Source organism: Loxodonta africana, chromosome 2 (genome assembly GCF_030014295.1).
Source record: "Loxodonta africana isolate mLoxAfr1 chromosome 2, mLoxAfr1.hap2, whole genome shotgun sequence".
NCBI classification, from domain to species: domain Eukaryota; kingdom Metazoa; phylum Chordata; class Mammalia; order Proboscidea; family Elephantidae; genus Loxodonta; species Loxodonta africana.
In genome coordinates, this window is record NC_087343.1 from 144,409,554 (window position 1) to 144,421,977 (window position 12,424).

Consider the following 12,424-nt stretch of genomic DNA (forward strand, 5'->3'; position numbering starts at 1 on the left):
TACTATATAGATATACTCATTGCCTTCGAGTCTGTTCCTACTCCTGGAAACCCCATGTGCTACAGAGGAGAACTGCTTAAAAGGGTTTCTTGGCCGTAATCTTTATGGAAGCAGATTGCCAGACTTTTCTTTCATGGCACTGCTGATGGGTTTGCACCACCAATCTTTAAGTTAATAGTCAAGCATAAACTGTGCCACCCAGGCACCTGTATAAACACACACACACACACTCACACACACGTTTATTTGTATAGATTTTATGAATCCATGTTGTTTTAAATAAGTGGATACATAAATACTTGTGAAAGAAGGGAAAACCCTTTCTTACATTAGGGTTTCTTTCTACTAGTAAATGTAGAAGGAATGATGGAATTGGAAAATCACCATTTGACAACGATCACAGTAATAGTTATTTCAAGCAAGAACCAACAACGGATGCTTAAGTTAGTGGATGGAAGTATGAGGAGAAATAAGATATTTACATAGTCTCAAAGCATCTCCCCAGAAGATAATTCATAATTACAAAGGACGTTGTACAGTGGACAAACCTGACAGATACCACCTAACCAAGTGATCATCACCAAAAAACAAAACCCTGTTGCCGTTGAGTTGATTAACACTACCAATAGTGGGATAAATGGACATTATCTCCTCATATCTCTTCCTGATATGAGGCACCAAGGAGGCCATTATATAATTTTTGTGGTATTCCTACCCATAATGCATAACCTGATTCCAATCTTGAGAAAACATCAGACAAACTTAAACGGAGGAATGTTTTGAAAAATAACTGGCTTGTACTCTTCAAAAGTGTCAAGGGTAGGGTTACATAGCCAATTATTATTGTTGTCAATACGTTGTACACCCGTAAAAAATTGAATTGGCAAAAGCAGTGTGATAGATATATTTACAACAGTGACCAAAAAAAAAAAAAGAGTATCTGCTGAGTCTGCTTATGTATAACCAAACACACCATGGGATTTGGTTCTTTGGTTTGGAAGTTTAGAGTCATGGTTTCATGGGACAGCTCAGTTAATTGGCCTAATAATGTGTTTAGTGCTTCTGTTCTACCTCCTAGTTCTTTACATAGTACCTGGGTCTTAAAAACTTGCAAGCAGCCATCCAGGGCACAACAATTGGCCTCTATTCACCTGGAGCAACAGAGGAAGAAGGAGAGTCAGGAATAGGAGGAGGAAATGGAATGTGTGGCTAATTGCCTCCATGAACAACTGCCTCCTTTGCCATTAGACCAGAAAAACTGGATGGTACCCGGCTACCACTACTGAACATTTTGATCAAAGATTCCATAAAAAAATCCTGATCAAAAGGGGGAAAAGGCAGAAGAGAATTTGAAATTCTCATGGACTCTAGAATGGACTTTCTGGAGTTGTGGAGGGTGGACAAATCCTTGAAGTTATTGCCCTAAGATAACCTTTAAACCTTGAACCAAAAATATCCCCTAAAGTCACCTTAAAGCTGAACAGCAGTTAAACTTAACTGGAAAAAAATGTCTGTCTTGAGCATTACGCCTTTTTAAGAACTACATGGGATCAAAGTGACAACAGCAACTTGAAAGATTAGATAGGAACCTTAGGGGTCAGTGAGTTTACGTCAATAAGGGAGGAACAACTCAGAAAAGTAGAGTGAAAAGTAGGGTGAATAATGTAATCAATGTCACTGAATTGTACATGTGGAAACTGTTGAATTGCTGTATGTTTTGCTGTGTTTATTCTCAAGAACAAAATAAATGAAATCTAGAGAAAAAAATGTCAAGTGATAAAAGACAAAGAAAGACTGAGGGACTGTTACAGGCTAAGGAAACATGACATTTGAATGTAACAGGTGATCCTGGGATTGATCCTGGACCAGATAAAGGACAGTGGGTAACTAAAAAAATTTGAATAAGATATGTAGATTAGATAATACTAATGTAACAGTATTAATTTCCTGGTGCTAGTAATTATTCTGTGGTTATGTAAGAGAATAATATCCTTGGAAACACGCAAGTATTCCGCGGTAAAAGGACATCATCTCTGTAGTTTACTCTGAAATTTTCAGAAAAAAATTTTTTTTTCTGTCTCTCGAATGAAAAAGTGAATATGGCAAAACGTTAACATGATTTGAGGAATCTGGATGAAAGTTACACAGTAATTCCTTGTACTATTTTGCAACATTTTAAAGTTTAAAGTTATTTCAAAGTAAACACTTTTTAAAAGCATCACACATAAAGCATTCTCTTTAAAGTCAGAATTAAGTCAAGAAATGCCTGCTCTCATTGCTTCTATTGCTGTCGTCTTTTACTGAAAGTCTTCATGTATGCAATAAGTAGAACAAAATACATGATATGTATTAATGATCGAAAGACAAATTATATATACTTGGTAGATGTTGTGTTTGTCTACTTGAAAATCAAAACAGAATCAGATTACACTTGAATAGTACTTTATAAGAGAATAAGTCAAAATGAATGTTCCAAAACCGACAGCTTTCCTATATGCCATCAGCAACGGATTAGAACATGTGAGGGGAATGGAGGAAGACCAAGCTGAGGGGGGCTAAAGGATGAATGCAAAGCAGGTTATTGAGACTGTGTGCAGGCAATTCTTTCTGAGAATTTTACATGTAAAGAGAAGAAAATTTGGGCCATGGCTGGCAGGGTATGTGAGGTAAACAAAGGTAGTTTTCCCTTTCTTTTTTATTTTTTAAGATGACAGACATTAGAGCATTTTTATATACTGCCGGGAATAATCCAGTGGAGGGAAAAAGATTGATGTTACTGGAGGGCTATGGTAAATAAGTCCCTGAGAAAGCAATGGACAGAACCTTAGAAAGGAACAGGCCAGTTCCTTAATTGTAACAGAAGGGAATTGTAGAAGATGCGCACCAGTGGGCAAAGGTTTGTGGATCTGGTGGTGTGAAGATGAGGCAAGGTCAATATTTGAGGGTAAGAGTAGGATGGGAGATTTAAGGAGACAGGTGAAGGTATGAAAGAATAGTTTTAGAGAATCAGAAATCAAGTTTACTATAGAAACCGGTACAATAGAATTGTTGGGCAGTTATGAGTCTATTTGCAGTATAAGAGTATGAATTAAAAGTGAAACCATTCTTCCTGATTGTTTATTTGAATTTCTCCAACGATATTAAACTGCTTGGGTGTAGGCACAGAGAAGATATTTTCCATCTAGAGTTGGATTTTTTCCCAGGTGGATATGATGGAGGAAGAGAAGGGGCAAGGGAATTGATGGTTTGCAAAGGTACAATTACAGGTAGTTCATGACTTACGACATATTTGAGTTACGAGGAACTGCATTTCCAACCCTCCATTTTTTTTTTGTACATCTTATCATTAATTTATATGTGCTACATACTGTGAGGCAGCACATAATTTGCTGATGTTATCATTCTCATGCCAACCCCCAAAGACAAATAAAGATCAGATTTATAAAGATACTGATGATAAAAGCAATAATAATGAAAACTAAAAAAAAAAAAAAGTATTCAATTCATGTCAGAACCAACTTATTATGGAGTCATTGGAACAGAACTCCATCGTAAATTGGGGACTATCTGTATAACAATGGAGCATGGAATCCAAACTGAACAAGGAGGGGCATGAATGGAGGATGAGGCTCTGGATGGTGAAAAAATTGCTGGACCAATAGATTAGAAGTCGTGATGGGGTTGAAACATTTTTAAATGGTGGTACTTTAGCAAGTGTACTGGCAGGAGAGGAGACTGTCTAGAGAGTGAAATATGGTTGTGCAATTTTTGGTGATGACTAAGTCCAACCATGGTGTGACTATAAGGGGGAGGGCTCAGATAAAGTCATGTGTCATGGATTGAATTATGTCCCCCCAAAAATGTGTGTATCAACTTGGTTAGGCTATGCTTCCTAGTATTGTATGGTTGTCCTCCATTTTGTGATCGTAATTCTATGTTGAGAGGATTAGGGTGGTATTGTAACACCACCCTTAATCAGGTCACCTCCCTGATCCAAGGTAAAGGGAGTTTCCCTGGGGTGTGGCCTGCACTACCTTTTATCTCTTGAGAGATAAAAGGAAAGGGAAGCAAGAGGAGAGTTGGGGACCTTATACCACCAAGAAAGCAGCACCAGAAGCAGAGCACGTCCTTTGGACCTGGGGTCTCTTCACCTGAGAAGCTCCTCAACCATGGAAAGATTGAGGACATGGCCCTTCCTCCAGAGCTGACAGAGAGAGAAAGCCTTCCCCTGGAGCTGACACCCTGAATTTGGACTTTCAGCCTACTTTACTGTGAGAAAATAAACTTCTCTTTGTTAAAGCCATCCACTTGTGGTATTTCTGTTACAGCAGCACTGAGACATCATGTCTTCAGAAGGTCAAGAATTTGAGTGTTCCAAGGTGTTGGAGAGGTCTTCCACATGTACATTGACGTTACTTAAAATGATAAAAGGAGTTGGGGTGGAGAGGAATGCTGTGAGCAAGGACCAAGGTGGTATAGCCAGATGGAATAGCCTTACAGGATAGAGGGGTTTCATGAGGGAAGAGTGGCAATGGAATGGACAAGGCGGTGGGAAGCAAGGATAACCTGCTCGCTGCACCATGAGACTTGAGAGAAGAAAAGGCTTTATGGGGAAGGCTATCTGGGGATGCTTTTTCCTCAAGGGACAGCCAGATTTCATTTAAGATGAGATGATGGCAGAACCATTCAAGAACAGATTGAGCATGTTGGGATGTTTGCTGATTATTAGTCGTGAGTTCTAGAGGGTGCGTGGAAAGCTTTGAGGAGAGGGGACCAATGAGGAATTAATTCAGACTGGGGACAGACAGAGCAGTGTGATGTAAGAGTTCTGGGAAGAGTAACCAGGGAGGCTTGTACAGGTATTTGAATCATGATAGGATTTGTCCTCATTATTTTCTAAAGGGGTATGAATTTGACTCACCATATTTGGGTGCAAGAAATATGATATTTAATTTGTCTCTATTAAATTATACTTGGCTCTGAGTCCTCATCTGCCTGTCTGGTAAAAAATGAAATTTTAGGTAGGTTTGGGAGTGTCTCCTTTTATACTCTGGGGTTATAAGATTGGGAGGTTTCTTACACTGTTCAGCAAGTTGGGGAGGGTATTCCAGGCTCCATATCATTATTGTTGCTGATGAGCTGCAGATCGTCCAAGTCGTGTTCCCTTTGAAGTCAAGGTGGTTGTTCTGCTTAAAAGTCCATTTGTTTCATGTCCCCTTCAGCCTCATAAAACGTAACCATGGATCCCTACGCTCTTGTCACCAAATTTGGTTCCTGGGGATCCACTTCCCTAGCTTCTCTTGGGCACTGTTGCTGGCAGGGCTTACTTCCCTTTTCGTTCCTCCATGTTTTCACAAAATCCTACTCAACTTGAGCTCCGGAAACCCCTGTTTTGACTGTTTATTCCCGTGAACCTAGGCTTTAGAAGCAAGTATCTTCATTCTTTCCAAGGATTAGGTCTGGAGGATTGAAAAAAAAGGGGGGGGTGGGGGAACCACTGCTTGCCTGCTAGAGAGAAGGAAGGGAAAATCATTTCAAATGCTTTTATGATGAGTTTATAGGGATATTTTTCAATCCGATTATTTTTATCTGTTCTTTTAGAGTTGGGTTGGCACTCAGCTCCAGTTCTGGGGTCTGTCTGAATATATTACCTGTGGCATGGCAGCTTCCGGGGGAGCTGCACCCTCAGATGGCCTGAGGTAGTAAGGAGTAATGAGGGGCACTGCTCCCTTAAACAGGCCAGGTAACATGGCCTCAATATCTGGCTCCCCCTCCTTTAGATTAGCACAGTATGTAGAATGGCAGGAATAGGAAAGAATTCCCCCAAACAGGACTCTGGGAGTTCTCCACCAGTATGCAAATCGCTTAGCACCAAACAGTTGCTTTCACATTCACACAGTCATGGTGCCCAGAGTAATCATTTCCGTTCCCACCATTGGGTGGGTGTGAGAACTGGGCTCATTTTAAAACATATGACTAATGAGCATGTATCCGGATAGTACATCTGGTATTGATGGGGCTGATCTGAAATCATGGCAATGCAGCTGAGACCTGGGAGCACAGCTTATGGGCAACTGACTGAGGCTTCCTGGCTTTCTGTTTGTGGGGGTTGGTGGACAGGGGAGGCTTTCAGCATCTCCTATTTCACTCAGAATATCTTTCCTTTTGAGAACTTTTAGTTTAAAGATTTTCAGGCAAATTAGTTCCAAAATCAGTTTGTCTTGGAAAACTGAAAACTTCTGTTCCCTGGAAATGCAAATAAGGTAAAACTCATTGAGGTGAACTAGTTCTGTGTGGGAACTCTTACCGGTCACTCCAGTTAACACCCATTTGCCCTTTGTATTGATTTCACTTAAGAAATAGCATGGGAGAGTGAGAATATCAACTCCAAGAAAAAAATGAAATAGGAGCTACCTTCTTAGAATGAAATTTAAGTTCAATTATCCGTTTTAATAATTAAGAATAGGAAACATAGAATCCTATCTGATAAATGCAACATATAGCAAAAATGTCCTTAACTTTTTTATTATAGGTTAGTTAAATAAGAGAGGATAGGGAGAATGTGTTCGAAATAAGTGAGAACCAAAGAGGGCTAGAAAATGAGAAGGGAAAAACAAGACAAAAAGCAATAAATTACACTTAACCGCTACATACTCATTATAATGGAGTATTATTTTAGTTATCTGTTTCTTCCTTTGCTTTTTACTTCCTCTTTGACCTTTTTTTTTTTTTTTTTTCCTGGTAAGATGTATAGACTTAGACAAAATCAACTTTTTGTAGTATTGATTAAAATGTACTTTGTTCCCCTGTAGTCTTTTTTGACTTGGGCTGTCTTTTATAATTGTGATTTTTACTCTATATCCTGATCTTGTGTTACCTGGGGCTTTCTAGAAATGGGCTATAGCCTGCATCATATCACTCTGCATTTTTTTTTTTTTAATTGCTGCCATAACGAATTTTAAAAAATTTAACGGCTTAACACAAATGTATGATCTTACAGTTCTGAAGATCAGAAGTCCTACCTGGGCTAAAAATCAAGGTGTTGCAGGGGTGCATTCCTTTTTAGAGGTACAAGAGAAAAATATGTTTCCTTGCCTTTTCCAGCTTATAGAGGCCATCCATGTTCCTTGGGTCATGGTCCTCTTTATCTTCACAGCCAGCAACGTTTCATCTCCTTGAGTCTTTCCTGGTCACGTCTCTCTCTGACCACAGCTAGAGAAAATTCTCCACTTTGAAGGGCTCACGTGATTAAATTGAGCCCATCTAGATAATTCAGGATACTCTCCCCATCTCAAAGTCAGCGGATTTGCAACCTTAATTGCATTTGTAACTGTAATACTTCTGTAACATAACCTATTGACAGATTCCAGGAATTAGACATCTTTGAGGGCCCTTATTATGCCTACCATACTTTCCCTCTTCTTAGAATAATTGAATACTTTCTCTTTTAGGTCTACCAGAATGTTTACTAGTGTGCCTAAAAGAATTGTCATACAGAAATGTATGTCATACAGAAATGCCATACAACGATGTTGTGGCCCTATAAATGGTTTTCCTTCATAGAGAACTCTCTTCTTCAGTCAAAATTTTATACATATTTTTCAAGGTAGTTCTAGAATTTTTGGTATACTTGAGTCATAGTAAATATGATTTGTACCTTGTTTTAAGAAGTATTCCTTAGTATTTGTCATCTAGAATTGTTCTCTCTCTCTGTGTTGAGATGGAGGCACGAAGAGGAAGGTTCCATAATGAGGAGATAGTTTTACTCTAAATTTCTGACTTTGGGCTCTTGATTGTACAATGCCACACTCCTGTTGGAGGAAAAACGTATTGAAGAACCTGCTGTCGTTAATCTGAATAGAAAGTTGTCCTTCGTTCAGAATGTACTTGGAATTTTTAGTTCATTTAGCTCTGGTGATACCAGATGTAAAGAGGTAAATGGAAATTGCCTTGCTAATTGTCTCCTTCCCTATCTTTTTCTCCTATGTCACATCCATTCCTACCCTCAGAGAAGCAGGAATGGCTACTATGAGGGAGCCAATTCATTTTTTTTATCAAAACTCTGGATGTTGTTTGGTTTTGTCTCTACTTCCACCTCGGCACCACCAACAGTGGTCTTCTTTACAGAGTGAAATTAGTTGTATCAGAAGAGGTGATTATTTGTACCCAGGACCACATCAGTATTCATGTTTAGCTCAGCCACTGTGAAGAGCATAATTATTCTTCCTTCTTCACACACGTTACAACCTGGTCTCTATAGCACTGGGAAATGAACGCCTCTCATCTGTCCTGCAGTAAATGGCCCATGTTAATGATATACTGCTAGGGTGCTGTTTGACTCTGAAGTATTTATAGGGAGGTGAAAAATAGGTGATTTTTTTAACGCCAGAATTTTTACATGACAATTTCTGGAAGTTTATTTTTTAAATAATTTATTTTACTTTTTTGTTGTTGAGAATATGCACAGCAAAAACATACACCATTATAAGTTTCTACATGTACAATTCATTGGCAGCGATTATATTCTTTGAGTTGTGCATGTGTTCTCACCCTCCTTTTGAGTTGTTCCTCCCCCATTAACACAAACTCACTGGCCCCTAAGGTTCCTATCTAAACTTTTCCAGTTGCTGTTGTCAGTTTGATCCCATATAGACAGATCTTAAAAGAGCATAAGACATTCTTTACTAGTTTAGCTAAACAATTGCTTGGTTTTAAGAAGACTTTAGGGTATGGTATATTTTTGGCTTAATGTTTAAAGATTATCTCAGGGCAATAGTTTCAGGGGTTCATCCAGCCTCCGTGGCACCAGAAAGTCTGGAATCCATGAAAATTGGAAATTCTGTTCTGCATTTCCCACCCTTTGGTCAGGATTCTTTATAGAATGAGGTCGGGTAGCCAGGCACCATCCAGCTCTCCTGGTTTCATGGCAAAGGAGGCAGTTGTTCATGGGACTTCTGAAAGTCCTGATGCTTTGTAATCACTTTTTTTTTGAAAAGGCTGGACACAGAAAGGTGCACTCAGGAAATAATTTTTCTCTGAAACTTGTCTTTAAGCTCATTTCTTTTTCCTGTTCTTAGATGATGTCTTGGGTGGATCCTGTAGTTTTCAGTCACTTTTGCATTTTTAGATGGTCTCATATGAAATGAACGTCAAAACCTCACCTTCTCATGTAATCAAAAGAAAGCTTCTTCCCTTTCTCCAGGGCAGGACCCACACAGGCTGTTGCTAACCAGCAGAACAGAAAGAGAGTACACGATCTGTTCATTTACTGTCCTCACACTGTGCTTTCTCTGACTCATGGCTGACAGGTGCAGAAGGAAAGAAGACTGGGGAGAATGCAAAGTCTTAATTGTATTGTCTGAATACTGGCTCTTATTCTTATGGGGCACTTTTGTTGATTATTTTGACACCTTTCCACTGTGGACTTACACACTAGTCCTTTCCCTAGTGCCTGACCTCTTCCATACCCCCTCCGCCCTCAGCTTCTGCTCCCTGGGGAACATCTCTGGCCAGACTGATATTCAGCCAGTTAGAACCGTACTGGATATCTGTAGGCCATTTGCTGTTTTACTATTCGTGAATATTCTGAATACTATCCCTATCTTCATTTTTTTCTTCTTCCTGGGATAGTACCTCCCAGCATGCCATCCTTGCGGGTGATCACCTTTTGAGATGATTCAAGTCCAGTTGCCTTCCATGGAATTATTCTATGAGAACTGGACTTGTGGTCTTGAGCTGTAACATAGCCAGGCTTCTGTAGGATAGTCAGGCACCAGTCTCCATTAGCCACCAACCCCACTCCCTTTGCCCCAAATCCAGGGAACACATGTCAAGTTTCCCCAGGAACTGTTTAACCTCAACCTTCTCTGACTATATCAAAGCCAGCAAAACCCTCACATGAGTGGACAAGTGAAAGGAGGAGAAAAAAATACCCACGCTCTGCTTTTTGGAGTTCTTGTGAAAACAATTTCTTACCTTCTAAAAGCATCTCTATCCTTCTCCTATATGCCTGGAAGGGGTGCCAGTTGCAGAACCTATTTGGCCATATATTGGCAAGTTCTAGAGGGACATGCAAAGCTCCTCTGTTTAAAAATTTTGGCCACTTATCAGCCACTGTCCTCAGCTTTGTGACCTCAGCCAAAACTGAGGAGACAATAGGAAAACACTGTCACAACAAAAGGCAATCTCAATAGTCAGATCAGGCCATGCAGACAGGTATTATTTTAAACAGAATAACCACCTCCCTCCCTGTCCTCCATTAGCTAACTCAACAAATTTCATTATTGAATTCTGATCTCGAAGTTTATTAGGCTCCACAGAGTGCCCACTATGAGCAGGAGGGTCCTGTGCTAGGTGCTGCTAAAAAAACAAAGAAGTTTTTGATGGTTGATTGTGCAGTCTGTGAGCTTGTAGTCTAGAGAGTAGCAAAGATGAAACCTGGACGTAAATACCAAAAATAACTAGGCATAAAATGATAGCATTATGGAAAAATTGTAGCAAAAATGCTATGGAAATTCAGAGAGGGAGAAATTATTTTCAGCTCTGAGGATCGGTGAAGGCATCATAGAAGATGTGTTTTTCATTCAGGAGGAAGAATAAGTTTGGATGATCTAAAATAAGGGATCTTTATCTGAAAACAGAAGCAAGCATTAGATAAAGTTAATTTATTCATCAATAAGATAAACTATTTTTGAGTGCTCACAGGGTGGTAGGCCCTGTGTTATTTATAGGCATGTCATTTAATTTTCACAATAACTTGGTGAGAAATGTGCCGTTATTACCTTCATTTAACTGTTGAGAGAACTGAGATTTAGATTAATTTAACATGGCCGAGGTCACACAGCTGGTAAGTGATGGAGCTGGGACCTGAGCACAGGGTTTTCTTGATTTTGAAGCCCATAGCTTATAGTCTTTCCAAAAGAAATGAGTCCATAAATGAGGGAAAATGCCCTCTAATGAAGACTGTATGGATGGACACAAATGTTACAATGTTTAATCCAGCAACTCCATCCTGCCTGGGTGATGTTCACCCCTGACTCTGGGCCCCTGTTCCTGTAGTTCTCTCAGCCTCAGATGTTCTGCCCATTCTTCTCTGCCCAGTCAAATCCCACATCTCCTTCAAAGCCCAGTACAAGACTTTCTTCCACCACACAGGCAACCCCAGTGGTTTCAACATACGCACAGGCCCAGGTTTCTCCATCTTCTCTTCACCACATCACCCACTGTGATTCCAGTTCACGTCACTGAGTACTGGATGATATACTTTCTCCTGTTATTTCTTATTTACCTCTTCAAATAAACTGGAATTCTTGGAGAATGGAACTGTGTTTTATGCTTCTTCTGTATTTCTCTCAGTGCCTGTTTATCTTTTGATCGATTACACGGTTTGGGGCCATTTTCAGAGTGGAATTAATTGCTGGTATATAAGGTTCTGCAGGAAAGATTTGACCTTCTGTTTTGCAAAACTCATAGCAGGACAACAGTACGGGGTCGAGAAACTTCTTGTGAGTTTCAAAGGCACCAGAGGCTAAGGGAACGGAGAGGCTGCTTATACTGCTGAGGAGTCATTAGAGATCCCTCCACAAGGGAGACTGTTGGCTTGATGCGAGCCAAAGCGACAGCAGTGAGATTCCAGAGACTCAGAAGATCAGTCTGCACAGAGGAGTGTGAGAAACACGAAGGGCTGTTGTTTCTGTCTAATGTGTTTCCCTTCACAGTGAATGAGCCAAGGGAATATGTGATTTAAGAGCTTCCCTTCTGTTCTCCAGCTTTTGTGACACCCCAGCAAATGCAAAGCATTGTATATGTGTGAGTTTCTTAGTTGAACAGGAAGAACTTGGGAGGCAATGACAAATACTTCACAGTGCCTCCCTGGCATCTGAGATGGTTTTCTGAGAGAGAACACGAGCTCCTACTTAGTGGATTCTCAGAGGACATCTGTGGGAGGAGTTTTCCAGAGCAAACATGTACACTCTCACCATGCCCACAGTGCAAATGCCGTGAGACCTTGTAAGATCTGGTGCAAACCGAGAACAATTAAGGGAGAATTACAGAAGACTTTAGAAAAACCCATGATCAAACACACCTTGTTCAGAACACTGAATGGTAAGTTTATAAATCATGGTGTGTTATTTCAAGAAATCACAGAGAATGAATGCAGCAGAGGAAACTCAGGGAGGCAGTAGGCTGGAGAAAAGCACAGACAGCATTACATTTATGAGGAAGTAACTTTTGGAAATTGCTCATCTGAAAAATATCACAGTGTTGGTCTTTAGAAAAGAAAATGACAATCCAAAAGGCATCAATCTTCAAACAGCCATAGAAACCTGGATGTGGCTTTATTGAGAGTCTCACCACCCCCGAATGAAATTATAGTCACATATCTTTACAGCTAAAGAGCCATGGCTGCTTATCTTCTTGGCGA